Source organism: Chelonoidis abingdonii, chromosome 1 (assembly GCF_003597395.2).
Source record: "Chelonoidis abingdonii isolate Lonesome George chromosome 1, CheloAbing_2.0, whole genome shotgun sequence".
Classification (NCBI taxonomy): Eukaryota; Metazoa; Chordata; order Testudines; family Testudinidae; genus Chelonoidis; species Chelonoidis abingdonii.
In genome coordinates, this window is record NC_133769.1 from 322,769,938 (window position 1) to 322,787,675 (window position 17,738).

The window sequence follows — 17,738 nt, forward strand, 5'->3', positions numbered from 1 at the left end:
TCAACCCATCCCAGTCAACAGAGGAAAGATACCAAAAAAAACTAGCAACACTAAAAACTTATAAATGGGGCATTTAAAAAAAAGGGGGGGGGTGGAAGAGAGAATTTTAAAAAGTCCTAAAGTCAAAAGAAAAAAATCCTGAGATTTGGCATCAATGTGAGCTAAGAGGAGGAGAAAAGTCTCAAGAGACAAAACATAACTCTACGGAAGTAACCCAAAAAGTAAACTAGTATGGCTAAAAGGGTAAGGATCATGAGGTAATTGTTGCCAGAGAGACATCCTTCAGAACATGGAGATTCAACCCTAGGGTAGCCAATAAAAAGAAACATTAGCCACAAAAGGCAATGGGTAAGGAGGAAGAATTAAGATTGGATAGTCTCATTATCTCCATAAATACCCAGAGTTACAGTGGTAAATAACAAAACCTGAATTTTGGAAGATATAAACCCTTCACTGAGGGACATAAGCCAACCTATAGGGGTCAGAAAAACATTTTTAGTGCAAGTTATACCATAACTGCCTACTGCAGAGTTTCTTGTTTGTTACTCTGAAGTGCGTGGTACTGGTCATTTCAACACACGATATTAAATTAGATGAACAAAATAACTAAAACAAACCAACCAGTTTTAATTTGCCTTGAAATAAGCTTCCAGATTTTTAGGGTTTCCAAACACTTTTTACATTTATTCCAGGTTTATATCAAAACAAAGTGTTTATATGAAACCAAATATCCGTCCCTCCCAGTCAAAGAAATCTCCATTAATCTAAACAAAAAGCTCAGAGAAAAATAACTATTAGTCAAACCTACAAAGTAAGCCTCATTTTTCCCATGCTCTAGAAGACAATTTCTGCAGTAAACCAAATATCTTAAAGTATAACCCAAAAGGCTGGGACATGAACCCTTATAGAAGATCAAATGGTACTACTATAAATCATTCCTGTTTTTATATCATATACATAATAAATTCTTCCTCTTATGTCAACCTTACAATTTTACTTTTGATTCTTGACTGAATAGTTAATATCCAATTTGAGCCAGTGCTTTAGCTTCTACTAACAAGCCTCTTGAAGTCTATCAAGTTTATGTATCACTGTTTAATAGTCTCTTATCGTACTCTATAAAATAGTAATAAATGAGGAAGCAAACTAATTCCCAGATTGTGGTTCTGAGACAGATAACCTTAAAACCACACAATTCAGAACTCTTTGGCTACGCTACTCAACCAATGTTATTATTTCTGAAGAACTGAACAATGTGTTCACTAGTATACAAAGCTGTCATAAAGCATAAGTCCCAATTCTGAACCTTAGTATCCAAAATCTGGGTGCCTGCATGAAACCTCCAAGCTTAATTACCAGCTTAGATCTCATAGCACTGCCACCAGCCAGAAATCCCAGTGTCTGGCTCACTCTGGTCTCCCCAAAACCTTCCCTGGGGGACCCCAAGACTCAGATGCCCCGAGTCTCACAACAAAGGGAAATAACCCACTTCCCTTCCCTCTCTTTACCTCCTCCCAGATCTCCCCGCCCTGGGTACTCTAGGAGATTACCCTGCTTCAATTTCTTGAAACACAAACAGAGAGATCAGGTTTCTCTCACCCTTCCTCAGAGTCCCTGCAAATGCAAGCTTGGTACTCTAACACAAGAGATTTCCCCCCGCTGTCTTCTTCCTCCCACCAATTCCCTGGTGAGCTGCAGACTCAATCTCCTGGAGCCCCACAAAAAAATCCAACGGGTCTCAAAAAGAAAGCTTTATATAAAATGAAAGAAAAAGACATAAAAATGGTCTCTGTATCAAGGTGACAATATACAGGTCACTGCTTAAAAGAAACAAAATGAATAAACAGCCTTATTCAAAAGAAATACAATTTAACACATTCCAGCAAACTACACACACATGTAAATACAAAAACATATAAAAACTATATTGTCTTATACCTGTATACAACGGGAAAAGATAGAAGATTAGAGTCTGGAGATAGAGAGATCACTCTCAGAGCCGAGAGAGCAACAGAGACCAGACAAAGGACACACCCCAAAAATTCCCTCCCTGAGCTTTGAAAAATCCGGTTTCCTGATTGGTCCTCTGGTCAGGTGTTTGGTTCCCTTTTGTTAACCCTTTACAGGTAAAAGAAACATTAACCCTTAGCTATCTGTTTATGACAGATAACCTTAAAATCATACAATTCAGAACTCTTTGGCTACGCTACTCAACCAATGTTATTTATTATTTCTGAAGAACTGAACAATGTGTTCACTAGTATACAAAGCATACACCAGTGATCTGTTCTGTGCCTCTTTAGTGCAGAGAGATATGGGGCATTTGCACTGGTATGACTGTTGCTTGAATACTGTCCAGGTCTGGAGTCCACAATTCAAGAATGTTGATAAATTGGAGAGGGTTCAGAGAAAAGCAGTGAGATTGATTAAAAGATTATAAATCTTGCCTTATAGTGATAGACTCAAGGAACTCAATGTATTTAGCTTAATATTTTATTTGTTATGTGGTGCCTTGATTACAATTATAAGTATGTACACCAGGAACAAATAGTTAATAACGGGCTCTTCAGTCCAGCAGAAAAAAGTTTAACATGGTCCAATGGCTGGAAGCTGAAGCTAAACAATTTAAGATTGAAAATACGGGTTAAATTTTTAACTGAGAGCGTAATTAACAATTGCAACAACTTATCAAGGGTTGTGATGGATTCTCTATTGCTGGCAATTTTTAAAATTGAGGTTGGATGTTTTCCTAAAAGATATGCTCTAGGATAGGGGTGGGCAAACAACAGCCTGCAGGCTGGATCCGACCCACAAGTTGTTTTAATCCAGCCCTTGAGCTCCCACTGGGGAGCAGGGTTTGGGGTTTTCCCTGCTCCGGCATTCCAGCCAGGGGGTAGGGTCAGGGGCCACTCCACACAGCTCCCAGAAGCAGCCAGATGTCCCCACTCCGGCTCCTATGTGTAGGAGCAGCCAGGGGCCTCCCGCTCTGCATGCTGCCCCTGCCCCAAGCGCCACCCCTGCAGCTCCCACTGGCTGTGCCTCCATGTAGGAGGCAGAGAAGGGTCATGCCGCTGCTTCTGGAAGCAGCTTGAGGTAAGCGCCACCAAGAGCATGCATCTGAGTCTCTCCCCATGCCCCAATCCCCTACTCCAGCCCTGATCTCCGCCCTTCCCTCTGAACCCCTCGATACTAGCCCAGAACACCCTTCTACACACCAAATTCCTCATCCCCATCCCCACCCCAGAGCATGCACCCCAAACCGGAGTCTGCATCCCTTCCTGCACCCCAACTCGCTGCCCCAGCCCTCATCCCCCTCCACAAACCCCTTGGTCCTAGCCTAGAGCACTATCCTACACCCCCAACTCCTCATCCCCAGCCCCATCCCAGAGCCCGCACCCCCAGTTGGAGCTCTCACCCCCCCTGTACCCCACTCCCCTGCCCCATCCCAGAGCCCTCTCCCACACCCTTAACTCCTCATTTCTGGCCCCACCTCAGAGCCCACATCCCCAACCAGAGCCCTCACCCAAACCCCAATTTTGTGAACGTTCATGGCCTGCCATACAATTTCTATTCCCAGATGTGGCCCTTGGGCCAAACAGTTTTCCCACCCATGCTCTAGGAATTATTTTGGGGAAGTTCTATGGTCTGTGTTATACAGGTGGTTAGACTAGATCACAATTGTCCTTTCTGGCCTTTGAATCTATGACTTTTTAGTGACTATATTTATTTTGATGTAAAAAAGAAAAAGGAAATGAGAACACCTATTTTATTACTCTGGGCACCTGCAGCATATTTTAGAAATAGACTGATCACAACCCTATAATTACTATAGATCCAGCAGTAGCCAGGCAAAATAGATATCGGACAAGCTTTCTCTTCTACTAGTAACCTCTGTTTTAAGCTTCCCACTGCCTCAAAAGCCAAAAATAGATAATAGGTAGAATTTTCAGTGTGCCTTAAGTAGTGGAATGGGAAGAACAAGTCCCACAGCTGAAGAACCATACATAGGGCTCTACCAGATTCATGGCCATGAAAAATGTGTGTCAGGCCATGAAATCTGGTCTCCACTGTGAAATCTGCTGTCAGGAAGGGAAGCAGGGTGGCTCGTACCATGCACTGGGCTCCAGCCACTAGTACTAGAAGGGCTGCAGAGGAACAGGACTTCCTCTTCACCTGCACGAGCAAGTCCCAGGGCCAGGTCAGACACACCTCCAAGAACCTCCCCCAGCTGCAGGAAGCTCCATACCCCCACCCCACTTCCTACCTGCATCACGCCTCAGCAGTGGGAGAAGGGGTTACTGTAGAGAGAGCAGCTGTGGAGCTTCTTGGAGCCAGCGGCGGTTCCTGGAGGTAGGTCTGACCTGGCCCTGTGAGTAGCCCCTGCAGGAGAAGAGGAAGTCCCATCTCTCTCCAGCGCAACAAGCACTAGCAACTGGAGCCCAGCAAACAGTAGGAGAACGGGGCATCACTGCAACTGGGGAGGGCTTAGAGAGCCATTACCCCATCCCTCCCATTTTCAACATGGTCATAGTTTGGGGGCAGGGGCATTGCCCCCACAAACTGCAAGCCTTGGGCAGATGTGGAGAAGTGCCAGCAGGGGCTGCACTTTGCACTGAGGAAGCTGCTCACCATTATCAGCTCTGCCACCACAAAGCACAGCCCCATCAGTACCATCATCCTGAAACTTGCAGTTTGTGGGGGTCAATGCCACTCAATCTCCCAAACTATGCCCACATTAAAAAGTGGTCAGGAACCAGTGCCCTCCACCACACACACTTCTACAAAGGTTCTGGTGCCCTTGCCTCCAGCCCTGCCCCTCTCTGGCTCCAGGCTCAGAACTTAGGAACTAGAGGGGCGTTGGGCTGGCTGTGGGGGTGGAACCACAGTACACCACATCCCCGACCACAGGACCCTGGACTGTTAAAAAGTGATGACTTCCCCTCATCATGCAATCCTCACATCTGCGCTGCCCGCTGCTCTCCAGCTGCCTAGTTCTGAAGGCAGTGCTTCTATCAACAGCAGCACAGAAGTAAGGGTGGGAATACCACAATCCCCCTACAATAGCCTTGTGACCCTTCCACAACCCTTTTTTGGGACAGGACTGCCATGGTTATAACACCGTGAAATTTTAGATGTAAACATGTGAAACCATAAAACTGACAATTTGTAAAATCCTATTATCATGAAATTGACCAAAATGGACCATGAATTTGGCAGGGCCCTTACTATGCAGTCAAAAGCTCTTTTATACAAAGAGGGCTCCCGCTCAAGTGTCTTATGGAAAACTAAGATAGGAAGGGGTGGTTTCAGAGAGATGTACGTTAACTGACCTACCTAACACTGCAGTAAAAAACCTGTGGCATCAGGTCTCAGAGCCTGGGTCAATTGACTCAGGACTCCAGCTTTAAAGCTAAAAATTGCAGTGTAGACATTTGGACTTGGACTGGAACCCAGAGTTTGAGACCCATCCTCCTTGACACAGTTTCAGAGCTTGGGCTCCCATCTGAGCCTGAGTGTCCACACTGAAAGTTTTTGCCTCAGAGCCTGAGCCCCGCAAGCCTGAGTCAGCTGACTGGCCCAGCCATGCCATAGGTCTTATTGCAGTGTAAATAAGGCCTAAGCATTTTATAAGTCAATACCAACACTTTAAACTCCTATTATAAAACTATTTCGCAGATGAGGTCAATAGTATATGATGAGGGAGTTGGGTAAATTCATCCACTATCCAGTGGGACTGGTACTCATTCATACCCAGCAACCAAAGTTACTTAGGAAGGATGAAGTATACCTATTCAACCAGGAGCAAATATGTTTTTGGCTGATATTAAGAAAGAAATTCGTAAATATTTGGGAACCAGGCTAGAGGAGCAGAGGAGGCAGCCAAGGCAATTGTTGGTGCCTCCTTGTGGCAGATGTCCAGGACAGGTACTCGTTACTGAAAGAACACCATTCTCTGATAAACCTGATTTGGCTGGGGATTTAGGGGAAAGCAACCCTAAGGAAGCTGGGGAAAGAAGTCCGGGGGCTGTAAAGTCAGGTACAGCAAGGAGACAACACACCTTTTTCTTCCCCCCCTTCAGCTTCCTTCAACCCTTATATGAAGAAAGAATGGAGGGTCCCATCACTGGGATGGGACCAGGCTAGAAAGGATGAGGACTGACAGCAGTCCTTCTGAATAGGTAGAAACAATTAAGGAAATATCTAGTAGCTTAAGCCTCTGCTGTAATTCATCATGTGTGAAAAAACTTGAAAATGGGGACTCATGTTTCCATGTGCGATGTTGTAGTGAGCAATGTTGCTGTTTGTACATGTTTCTCAAAATATCTTCAAACAGCTGCCTCCTGACTGGAGCTACAACCACCTCTGTTAACTCAAATAGCTGTTACTCCCACCTTCTCGGATCAACTATAACATTCCAACTGCCACAGAACCTTCAGACTCCAACATTCCATCTGGTTAACTCAACATGTTATCACAAGGCTCACTGAAGACAATGACAATCCTGGAAGATTTGAGCAGGTGGCAAATGAAGGGTATGTGCTGTGTTAGTTTGTGTGCTGGATGTGTTGTGCACATGGTTTTGAAGAACTGTGGCAGTTGGTTGAAGTAATTCACCATGTGTGCAGTCTCCCTCATATAGCCAATACAATTTTTGCATACAAATTAGTTGCAGAACAAGGGTAGTTGATTTGTTAAGTGACCTCTGATATCACAATGGTCTAGGACTTTTAGCATGACAGATTACTGTAGCTGTACACTGTGGAGGTATAATCTTGTAAAAAAAAAATGGCTTAGAACTTAAATTCTATGGCAACATACAATGAAACCCCATGATGATTCAACTTGGCGATATACTGTACACAAAGAGCTCTTAATCATTCCTGTAGCTATTTCCATTGCTTCACACTGACACACATCTTTGGCCTCAGTGACAATGAGTGACATTTCTGGAATCTTAATATATATTATCTTATTATTACATGCACTGTACAATTTATTCCTGGGTATTCTGAGATATGATAATTGAATAAAGTTATGCCTTAATTAAACCACATTTATTGCCTTTACAGTCTTTCTTCCAGTGTGGTCAGAACAATGCCTAACTCAATGACATTCTTGAAAGACAATGCGGATGATGTAATACCGGTTAGTGGACCAATTTTTAATTGGTGAAAGAGTCAAACTTTCGAGCTATGAAGAGCTCTTCTTCAGGTCTGGGAAAGGTACTCAAGACTGTCACCTAAATACAAGGAAGAACCAATTGCATAGCATAAGCAGTTAACGCACGTTTTAAGACTCCATTCGCACTGTACTGACCCATTAACATCCCAGCAACCATAGGTCCAAAAAGGGAGTTAGTAAGTTACAGATTATTGTAATAAGGCATACATTCAGTGTCTTTATTAAGACAATGATTCTTAGTGTCTTGCAAAGTTATGAATTTAAGCGCCCAGGCTTGTCTTTTGGAGGTGCTGTGCAGGTTTCCTTTGAGGATGAGAACAAGGTTCTGTATGGAATGATTGTTTTGAGAAAAATATTGTCTGACTGGTGATACAGTATTTTGCCTTATTTTTCTGAGAGTACATTCAAGAGAATAGCGATTGTCTGGTTTCACCCATATATTGGAATATTTAGTGCACTGAATGAGACAAACATTGTGGTAGGCACGTGTAGGACCTATGAATCTTGAAACGTGTGTTGTAGAGGGTACTGATCACCACAACAGTGGAGATGTATCTGTAGGTTTTGCGCGGTTGTTATGTAAGAATCTAGTGTCACTTTGTATTCATGGGTCCTGGTCTGTGGGGAGCTTGCTTCTGGTGATGAGCTTGGAGAGGGTGAGAGGTTCAGCAAAGATTTCCTTCAGGATGTGGTCCCCATTGAGTATGGATTGTAACTGTTCAATTATATCTCAATATGGGTTCCAGAGTGGGGTGGTAGATGACAACTTGGAGTGTGCAGTCAGAGGGGATTTTTTTTCTCCTGTATTGAAGCAGGTTCTTTTAGGGTATTTGGGTGGCCTGTGATGTGGTCCTCTTCTCTCAGGGAGTGTCCTTGTTTGGTGAAGGTGATTTTAAGTGTCTACTCCAGACTTTGCCCTCAGAGAACCTTCTGTAGTATCTGAATACTTGGCTGTAGTTAACAGATTTTTTGGTGTGTTTAGGGTGATTACTGGATCTGTGAAGGTAAGTGTGGTGATCTGTGGGATTCCTGCATGTAGCTGCCTGTCAAGTTCCATTGTTAAAGCTGATTATGGTGTCTAGGAAGTTGATACTTGTGCAGGAGTGTTCTAGAGAGTTTGATGGTTGCGACAAAAACCTATTAGGGAGTTTCGGTCCTCAGCCCAGAGGATAAAATATGAATGTATCTCAAGTATACAATTGGTTTTGTGGTGCACTTGTCCAGAAATTCTTCCAAAAGGTGGCCAAGGAAGAGTTTGGCATATTGGAGAGCCATCCTAGTACCCATGGTTGTTTCCATGATTTCAACAAAGTATTGTTGAATGTAAAATTGTTATGGGTGAGGATGAAATGGATGAGTTTAGCAATGTGTTTGGGTGGATATCAATGTTATCCACTGCCTTGTAGGTATGAGCAGGCAGCGATGCTATCTTTTTGAGGAATGTTGGTGTACAGGGAGGTAACATTCATTGTGGCAAAGCTTTTACCAACAAAAGTTGGTCCAATAAAAAAAATATTACCTCATCTCGCTAATATCCTGGGACTAACATGACTACAACATGGCAAACAACATTGTTCTTGAAAGAACTATCTAAGTGTAAATCTATATGACAGCACATAATTCTTCATACTATTATGCTATTATTGTACTTTCTCTAAAAGTTTTAGCTTATGGCACTTTTTTACAGAAATAACTTTCACTGTGTTTGGCATGAATAAAATAGTACAGTACTACATAGATATTACATAATGACTTTGTAGAAAAACCTAAATTACTTTGTTTAAGCAAATGTTATGTAATTAAAGGCTTTCATAATGAACATGCATGGAGTATATAGATCAAGTTGCATGTTCAGCCTTAAATTTGGGATTTTCTTATCTGAGCATTTAAATGTACAGCCTTAAAATTGCATTGACATAGGCTTTGAAACTAATTTCTTAGGTTTTCTTTAAGAAAAAGTGGATCAATGTTCATATTTTCAGAGCTTTCAAGCCCTGCTAGTTTACAAAAAATTAAGTGTAGGCCCTATTCCCTCCAACTTGTTATACACATAGATAGCTGCAACCCACTGAATTCAACAGGCCTCTATGTGGGTTCGGGGGGGGGATCCCTCTTGGGGACCAAAGTTTGTAAATTCCATTATACCAAATTACTTGGACAGACAGATATGGCAAAACTCAACCAAAGCCACCTGCATCCAGTCAGCATTGACTATGGCCTGCTGAGTTCTCAGAAAACAGCACAAAACCTTTATTTGTCTGTGTTTGTTCTAAGAGACTAGAGCTTAGAATCTAGCTACTATGATTTAACACATATATTCCCTGTTCTGGACAAAGCCTGTGTGTTACACATTTATTACATCAGTGAGGGAAGATAGTGCTTTTGTCGCCCTTTCTCCTTCCCATAAAAATTAAATATAAACCAACAGGTTTGACCATATGTACATAAGTCGAGGGAGGGTGGGATTTTTTTAGATTTTACGTTTTTTAAAGAGTCATTTGAGCACAACGGGACAAGTATATTTTTTGTCTTCAAGTATGTATTTGAAATAATCTGAAGAGAATATAAGAAGTCATGAAAGAACACAGATTTTTATAAGCAACAAAACATTGTAATTATCAATGACCTCCTGTTATACTTATCTGCCTCAGGACATTAGCTTTGCTGGGACAGAAACCATAACAGAAGAAACTAACAATTACTACAACAGCTGTCTGCTTTCTACTAATTTCCCTAAGGAAGAAGATCATTTCTCACTAAAGTCTCCAGGACCAGGAGTCCAATTTTCCCAACACGAGAAATGGGCAAACCAGAAACTCTACCTAGTGCAAAAGGCTACTACAAGGTTATTTTTTAAAAAATCACTATTAAACTGGAATAGAATAATATTGTGTCAATTAACAGATCAGGCCAAACATATCTGACACTTCAGTTAAATCAGTATAGTCACAAGAGAGATTAATTTGATCCATTGTGTTTAAGCCTGTAAAACAATTACTACCATTGCTTAAATAATAATTAAAAGGTAACAAATAAGTATGAATCTCTAAGGGGATTGTCCCAAAACTCTTGGAGAATGTGTGCCCTGAGCTCTCGAATGCTGAAGCTGCAGTAAAGGAATGTCCATTGAATCTATTCACCTCTGCCTTGCTCCAGTGGACCACCAGGTCCTGAGTATGAAAGGCAAGTCCTTAGGCTGCAAAGAAGTGGATGGACAGGAAGTATGCATCAAGATGGGTAATCACAGGGTACATCTACACTGCAAAAACTACCCCGCAGCAGCCAATTTCAGGGCCTGGGGCCAACTGATTCAGGCTCACACTACAGAGCTAAAAATAGAAATGTAGACACTCCCACCTGGGCTGGAGCCTGGGCTTTAAAACTCAGAAAAGGGAGAGAATATCAGAGTTCAGGATCTAGCCTGAGCACTAATGTCTACACTGATATTTTTAGTCTTGTAACATAAGCCCTGCAAGCCCAAGTCAGTTGACCCAGGCTCCAAGACTTGGTGCCACAGGGTTGTTTTTGTTTTGCAGTGTAGATGGACCCATGTTTATTTTGGTAAGTAACCATTTGTTCTTCCTTTAAGATCTGCCTGCATGGATCCCCTCCTCCCCTGGAAGATTAGGCATCATCTGTGGGGAATCTGCTGGGGGATCTCAGAAGTATTAACTGAAAAGCTATTACAGGACTGCTCTTCTGAACTGGACATTAGATCTAAAGCTTAGGTAAAGAGAATAATGCTGTTTGAGGGTGTATTCAGAACTCCAAGCAAGCTCTCTAGACATTTCCATTATAGATACACTGCAATATTATATCCTGGAGGCTGCCTAGTACTTAAATGAGTGTGCACTAATCCCCACAGTTTGGGGCGGGGGAGAGAGAGGGAAAACTGCCAGATCACAGAAGTTTAGTATACATATCATCATCTATTTGGACAGACCTCTGGTTTTAGTCGCATATGCCAAAAAGTCTGTCGGACTTCTGGTTTGGTCTGGCCTTGTTTTGTTAACAAAGGGTCTCTTTTACATATAAAGCTTGAAGACTTACGTCTGCTGGATGTCACTGAGGCTTAGAGAAAAAACAAGAAGAACTAATGGCATGAATATCATGAATTGTTCAGGCTACTTAACTATGAAGAACACTTGTTTTACATAGAGATAGTACATAACTGCATAAGCATGAGGTTCAGATCCCATGACAGAGATGGTCATCCACCAGAGAGAATACCCAACATATATTTAAGAAATGTCAATACAAGATAAACCTAGAACAACCATCCAAGCACTAGAAGCTGGAAGGTTGGAAATACACCCAGATCAACTCTGACAGAGCTCAAAGAGTTATATGACTGTTTTACTTGCAAGTATATATGCAAAATTAAAACAAGATGATTGTCTACTTGGGTTTAACCCTTTCTGAGCTGCCCAAAGGACAATCCCTTCCCATTTCATTAGAACACATTCTGGTAAAGGCTTCCTGTTTCACAACAGAATTTTTCTGGACCTCAGTGGAACATGTTTACTCAAGCTATTACTTTGAGACTTCAGATCTGAACAGAGACTCTTACCTGACCCTGAAACAAGAAACCTGCAAGACTGGTAATAAGGACTTGCATTTATGTTATCAGTTCCAGGATGGAGAACCACAACTGTGGTTAGTAACCCTAGACTGGCTGAATATCTTGGCTCTATCCTATGTGACTTAATAGTTTCTCTTATACATTCCTTCCAATTCTGATCCCAATCTAAAAGAGAGGACTGTGTCATATACTGGGTCCTGCCTGCCTCAAGACAGAGGAAAAGAAACCAGCATTTTCCTTAGTGGCAAAATGATCTGAGACTTGCCACATCTTCAAAAAAGAGTTTGAAAAATGCTGTCCTTCCATTACCATCAGGGCATCGGTAACAGACCTCAGATAGTTGCAGGAACCACAGAGCTTGATATCAGTCCCAACAGCCCCAAACAGATAGATGGCATATAAAAGACAGACTCTGGAAAGGACCAACACACAATAGAAGGGGAAGGACCCCATTAGGGCTGAGTAACAGATGCTGCCTGCAGCCATGCACAAACCAAACTTTTTTCTTCTTAATTAGTAGTAATGACTGTTATAAAGGAATGGGAACAGGGAAGGGAGATAAAAACAGACTACGGTAGTGTTATAAAAACAGTGTGCCCACTGCTCCTTCAGGCAGTTAGAAATAACTGAAGAGCAATTGGAACCACACTTTTTTGTATCTTCCAATGCCAATGTGAGGGAGGTGGTTAGAAAAAGAAGGTACGTCTACATCCTGATTAGATACCTGCTGCTGGCCCATGGCATCTGACTTAAGCTCATGGGGCTCAGACTAAGATGCTGTTAAAATGCAGTCTTGGCATTCGGGCTCAGATGACAGCCCAGGCCCTGGGATCTTCCCACCTCACAAGGTCCCAGAAATTAGGCTGTAGCCTGAGCCAAAACGCCTACTTTGACAATTAAACAGCCCCTTAGCCCAAGCCCCATGAGCCCAAATCAGCTGGTACAGGCCAGCTGCAGGTTTTTAATTGCAGTATAGATATACCAGAACTGCCCCAACAAACACTGCTTGTTAGAAACTTCAAGCTCCCCTACTAATTTCCAATCCTGAGCTAAGAAGTATTGCCTCAAGCAGAGAAAGGTAGTTTCTGTTTATACAAATTCTGGCTTCTCCAATAAGATTGTAAACAATGTGTCAGTTGAGATAATGGTTTTGTAATGTAGATTTTTCTATTAGTAACTGAGCTGAGACCATCAGCTTGCTAGATGGTCTTATAATTTTCAGCCCTGAAAAACTAATGGGATCATTCAAACCTGCAAGCTAGATCACATAGAATCATAGAAGATTAGGGTTGGATGAGACATCAGGAAGTCTAGTCCAACCCCCTGCTCAAAGCAGGACCAATCCCAACTAAATCATCCCAACCAGGGCTTTGTCAAGCCAAGCATTAAAAACCTCTAAGGCTGGAGATTCCACCACCTCCCTACGTAACCCATTTCAGTGCTTCACCACCCTCCTAGTGAAATAGCGTTTCACTAATATCAACATAAACCTCCCCCACTGCAACTTGAGATCATTGCTCCTTGTTCTGTCATCTGCCACCACTGAGAACAGTCTAGATCCATCCTCTTTGGAACCCCCTTTCAGGTAGTTGAAGGCTGCTATCAAAATCCCCCTTCACGCTTCTCTTCTGCAGACTAAGCAAGCCCAGTTCCCTCAGCCTCTCCTCATAAGTCATGTGTCCCAGCCCCCTAACCATTTTTGCTGCCCTCCGCTGGACTCTCTCATATTTGTCCACATCGTTTCTGCAGTGTGGGACCCAAAATTAGACAATACTCCAGATCTGGCCTCACCTGTGCCAAATAGAAGGGAATAATCACTTCCCTCCATCTTCTGGCAATGCTCCTACTAACGCAGCCCAATATATTGTCAGGCTTCTTGGCAACAAGGGCACAATGTTGACTTCTATCCAGCTCCTCATCCACTGTAATCCCCAGGTCCTTTTCTGCCGAATTGCTGCTTAGCCAGTCGGTCCCCAGCCTGTAGCAGTGCATGGGATTCTTCCATTCTGAGTGCAGGACTCTGCACTCATCCTTGTTAAACCTCTTCAGATTTCTTTTGTCCCAATCCTCCAATTTATCTAGGTCACTCTGGACCCTATCCCTACTCTCCAGTGTATCTACCTCTCCTTGCATTTTAATGTCATCCGCAAACTTGCTGAGGGTGCAATCCATCCCATCATCCAGATCATTAATGAAATCATCTTCAACTTCCCTCATCAATCCTCTTTAGCCCCCAAACCTTTACAAAAAGAGATTGGATTTTATTTCAGAGGGGGTCAGCGAGTGTTTTCCAGGTGTAGGTGGTCACATGGTTTACAGAAGAGACTGAAGTTATGAAAGAAGAAGTTAATCATGAAGATACGACGACATATGGCATATAATGTATAGGGATTCAGTACTCTGGTTAGTTTATTTAATAAACACTCAATACATTTTGCAGTTACATATGAGTAGACTTGGCAGAATTTGATTTTTTAATAATTTTGATGGATAATATTGACATTTATTTTTAAGCATTTCCTCAATTCTATTCAAATTTTCACAAGCGCACAAAATGTATGGGTTTTAAGCATGTTTTAATTTTTATTAATTTAAATTTTCCACAGTTGTGGGATATTAAGAGAGGGCTCAGAAAATTTCAAGACAGATGTTGAGATTCAAAAATGTGTAGCTTTATAACCATTAAAAACAAACTATCAACATCACGTCAAAATATACAAAGTAAATATCCTTAAATCAAATTCAAGTTCTCAAGCAGCATTTTTTTACTTTATCTATCCACATATTTTGATTATTATAGATGGAAATATTTTTTCATTAGCTTATTCGTGTTCAGTGAAATCAATATTTACTGACATTTAACCAATAAAAATCTAATCTTTCCCAGACAGCTTATAAGCACCTCAGTAATCATAGCACTAAACGCCTAAAAGTTCACATGAAACAATTATTTCTATCTTTTCACACCACCTAGAACAGTGATGCCCAAACTTCTCTCACATCTCCTCTTGCCAATAATGGAATAATGAAGGGTCAGGATGGAGCAGGGGCCAAAGCTGTGGCCAGATGGCACTCCCTCCCCACCTCCTCGTGGGTGTTGACACAGGCTCACCCAGACAATCCTCAATGACCCACTAGGGGGTGTGCCCCACAGTTTGAGAACCACTGACCTAGAATCTAAGACACATAATAGCAGCTTTCAGACTGACTTAATTTGGGACGTAGGTCATCTCAAAAGAAGCAATACTATATATGTAAATAATAATGTCCTATGCTGCCCTTATTATAGACAGGACTGATGGCAACACCTATTAAGGAGTTGCCTGATTCTTCTCATTATGAAACTCAAAAAAGAGTTGTTTTATAACTTTACTGAACTAACCAAACGTGCTGAAATTTTCTGTCTGTCTCAGGCTAAAAGTTTTTTTTAAAGATTTCACCCAAAATGGTTCAACTTTTTTGGAGAACAAGGCTAGAGGAGAAATGGTTGTTTTGCCCATGTTAAAAAAGAAAGTGGGTTTAAAAAAAAAAAAAAAAAAAAAAGATTAATGCCCTCATGCTTTGGAGCAGGAATGTGAAATTGGCAGGTGCTGGTCTTTCACCATCCCATGAAAGTCCACTTATAAGGCTTTGAGAAACCACAGTTCACACATGCTCAGTACAGACTTGCTAGAATATAACAACTAAAATCTCCAAAAAAAATCTGTCCTCACTGAGCACGTTTAAGTTGCCCAGCTCATACTTGTGACCGGACTGTGCATACCATCTCTCACCAGAGCAACTGACTGTAGTACGATTAGGCCCTAAAACATAAACCCTTATATCAGAGGCCCGGTATGAGGCCTGAGGCCTAAGACCTGAATTAAAGTAATGGTCAAGGCTTTGCTAACAAAGCAAAAAGTTAAGCTCTGAGCCAGGGGCAGGCCCTGGTCGCAGATGCTGGCAAAGAAAGGGCTGATGCTGCAAAAAGTGATACTTAAAAGGTACTGGACACTAGATATCAGAATATTTGCATACTTGCACATTCCACACAGATAAACAGGCTGACCCATCCTAAAGACAGGGTCAAAAGGGTAATACAATGGATAGAGTTGTTTTATTCGAACCTTACTGTGTAGAGGGGTTGCACCTTGCTACGTAGAGGGGTTGCAACTCAATACATCAGGAGTATTGTATAACTTGTTTGTACCTGTGTATAAAAATTCATCACTGTGGCAGTGTCTTTGTCTGGCCTACGGGGCAGTGGAGAGTCCTGCCACTGACTGAGCCGGTCCATTGTCAGGGAGCACATATGTACTAGCAGAACTGTAGACATCTGATCCGGGGAGCTAGAGACTGTTTCGTTTGACAGTAAACCTGGCTGGATGCCTTCGTACCTTATCAGAGTCTGTGGTCATTGGGGGTTCTCTCAGGGTCTGCTGTGCCAGCGATCTGCAGAGCCAGGGCAGCACACATAGGGAACACATGCACACAGTCAACTGATATCAACATTGAACAGAGCAGAGCACCATACCGGTGGCATCTGACAAAGCCATTCCATCATCATGGCTCCTGTTTGTGACTTGACTGTGCATGCACCACTGATACCAGTCAGCTCTGTGTTCCTGGGGAACCAGGGCACAGTATCCAGCCAGTCTGACTCATGAAAGGAGACACACACTCTGCCTCTGCTGAAACCAAAACCAATCAGAGAAAAGACTTGCAGAGAGCAGTGAAGGGCAGTGAGGAGACACCTAGACCCCTCCTGACAAGGGTGACAAGATTAAGGCAACTCCCCTAGCCTCATCTGCATCAAAGATGGGACAGAGAGGCATCTCCATTAGTATATAGAATAGAGAACAGATTCCAAAGCAAGAACTGCACTGAACTCTGGGACCAGAAAAGCAGGGAAGCACTGCAGCCTGGGGGATCTCTGCTCCAGATGTTAATGAACCTATGCCTGCACACACCCAGCTCAGCAGTTATCAGACCAATTCTAGTAATAAATCCTTGACTGATATCCAAAACACTGAAGCAGTCTAACTGCATTGTGAGCTCTCTGGAAGAAACATTACCCATAGCCAAGAGTGATCAGCTCCTATTGTCTAGCCTAAAGAAAACCCCTGAGTCATCAGTTTACTCAAACAAATCTAGTGTTCTCCCTTGAACCACTGAATTTTCCGTACAAAAATCCCTACTCACACTCCAGTAAGTGTTCTGATGCATGGATCCAAACTCTGCATCCCTTCCACCGGGATTTCATCTTCTCCGGACTGATCATGCTTGGGTTCTGCCTGTCTCCAGCACTCAGGATCCTGAGCTACCACCATCACCTGGGAACCCTAACTAGTTCAAGCTTCATGGAAGTGGTGAGATCCCCCCCTCGCTGTTTTCTTTTCTACCTCAGGTATAACGTTCTAACTCTGACTTGTTTAATCAGGTATAATTTTCTATATATGATTTTTGTAACCTTTAATAGTGTAACTGTTATATTGGCTTAGGCTCTCCTTGTGTAGTTATCACTATTATTCAATAAATAACTTTTATGATTAAGCTGGTTGCTCCCCCTGCCCCGAGCTTTACTCTGTTGTGTTTTTAGCTTCCCCATTCTCTCTGCAGTAACGCTTCTCATCTTCTCTTAGGGGACTTACAGAAGGGAGAAGTAGAGCTCCATATGAAAACACAAGTGACAAGCATTACATTGATAGAATTACAGAACCCCCCGCCCCAGAAGAGTAATCCTAATAAATGAGCCTTCCCCAAAGTAATGGCAAACCTGGTAACACTACCTCCCTACCGGGAGCATGCTCCAGTCCAAGGAAGCTATACAACTTTAATATTAAAGTATTTTGAATGCTTGATTTTGCAAGCATAATAATGTTCTTTTAACATAGGCTGGATTTTTTTTGAGAGCAATATTATTTAAAGTAGTGTATTTTCACACACACTGCTAATGCTGAAGATTTTACTGAATATTATGACCTTTGAGTTTAAC

At 42.3% G+C, this 17,738-nt stretch overlaps 1 protein-coding gene across 10 annotated transcripts in view; it reads right to left on the reverse strand.

Moving 5' to 3' along the window:
- The window catches only part of NBEA (neurobeachin), an 862,398-nt gene that overhangs the window by 743,716 nt on the left and 100,944 nt on the right, over positions 1-17,738 (reverse strand). The gene's annotated exons all lie outside the window — the stretch shown is intronic.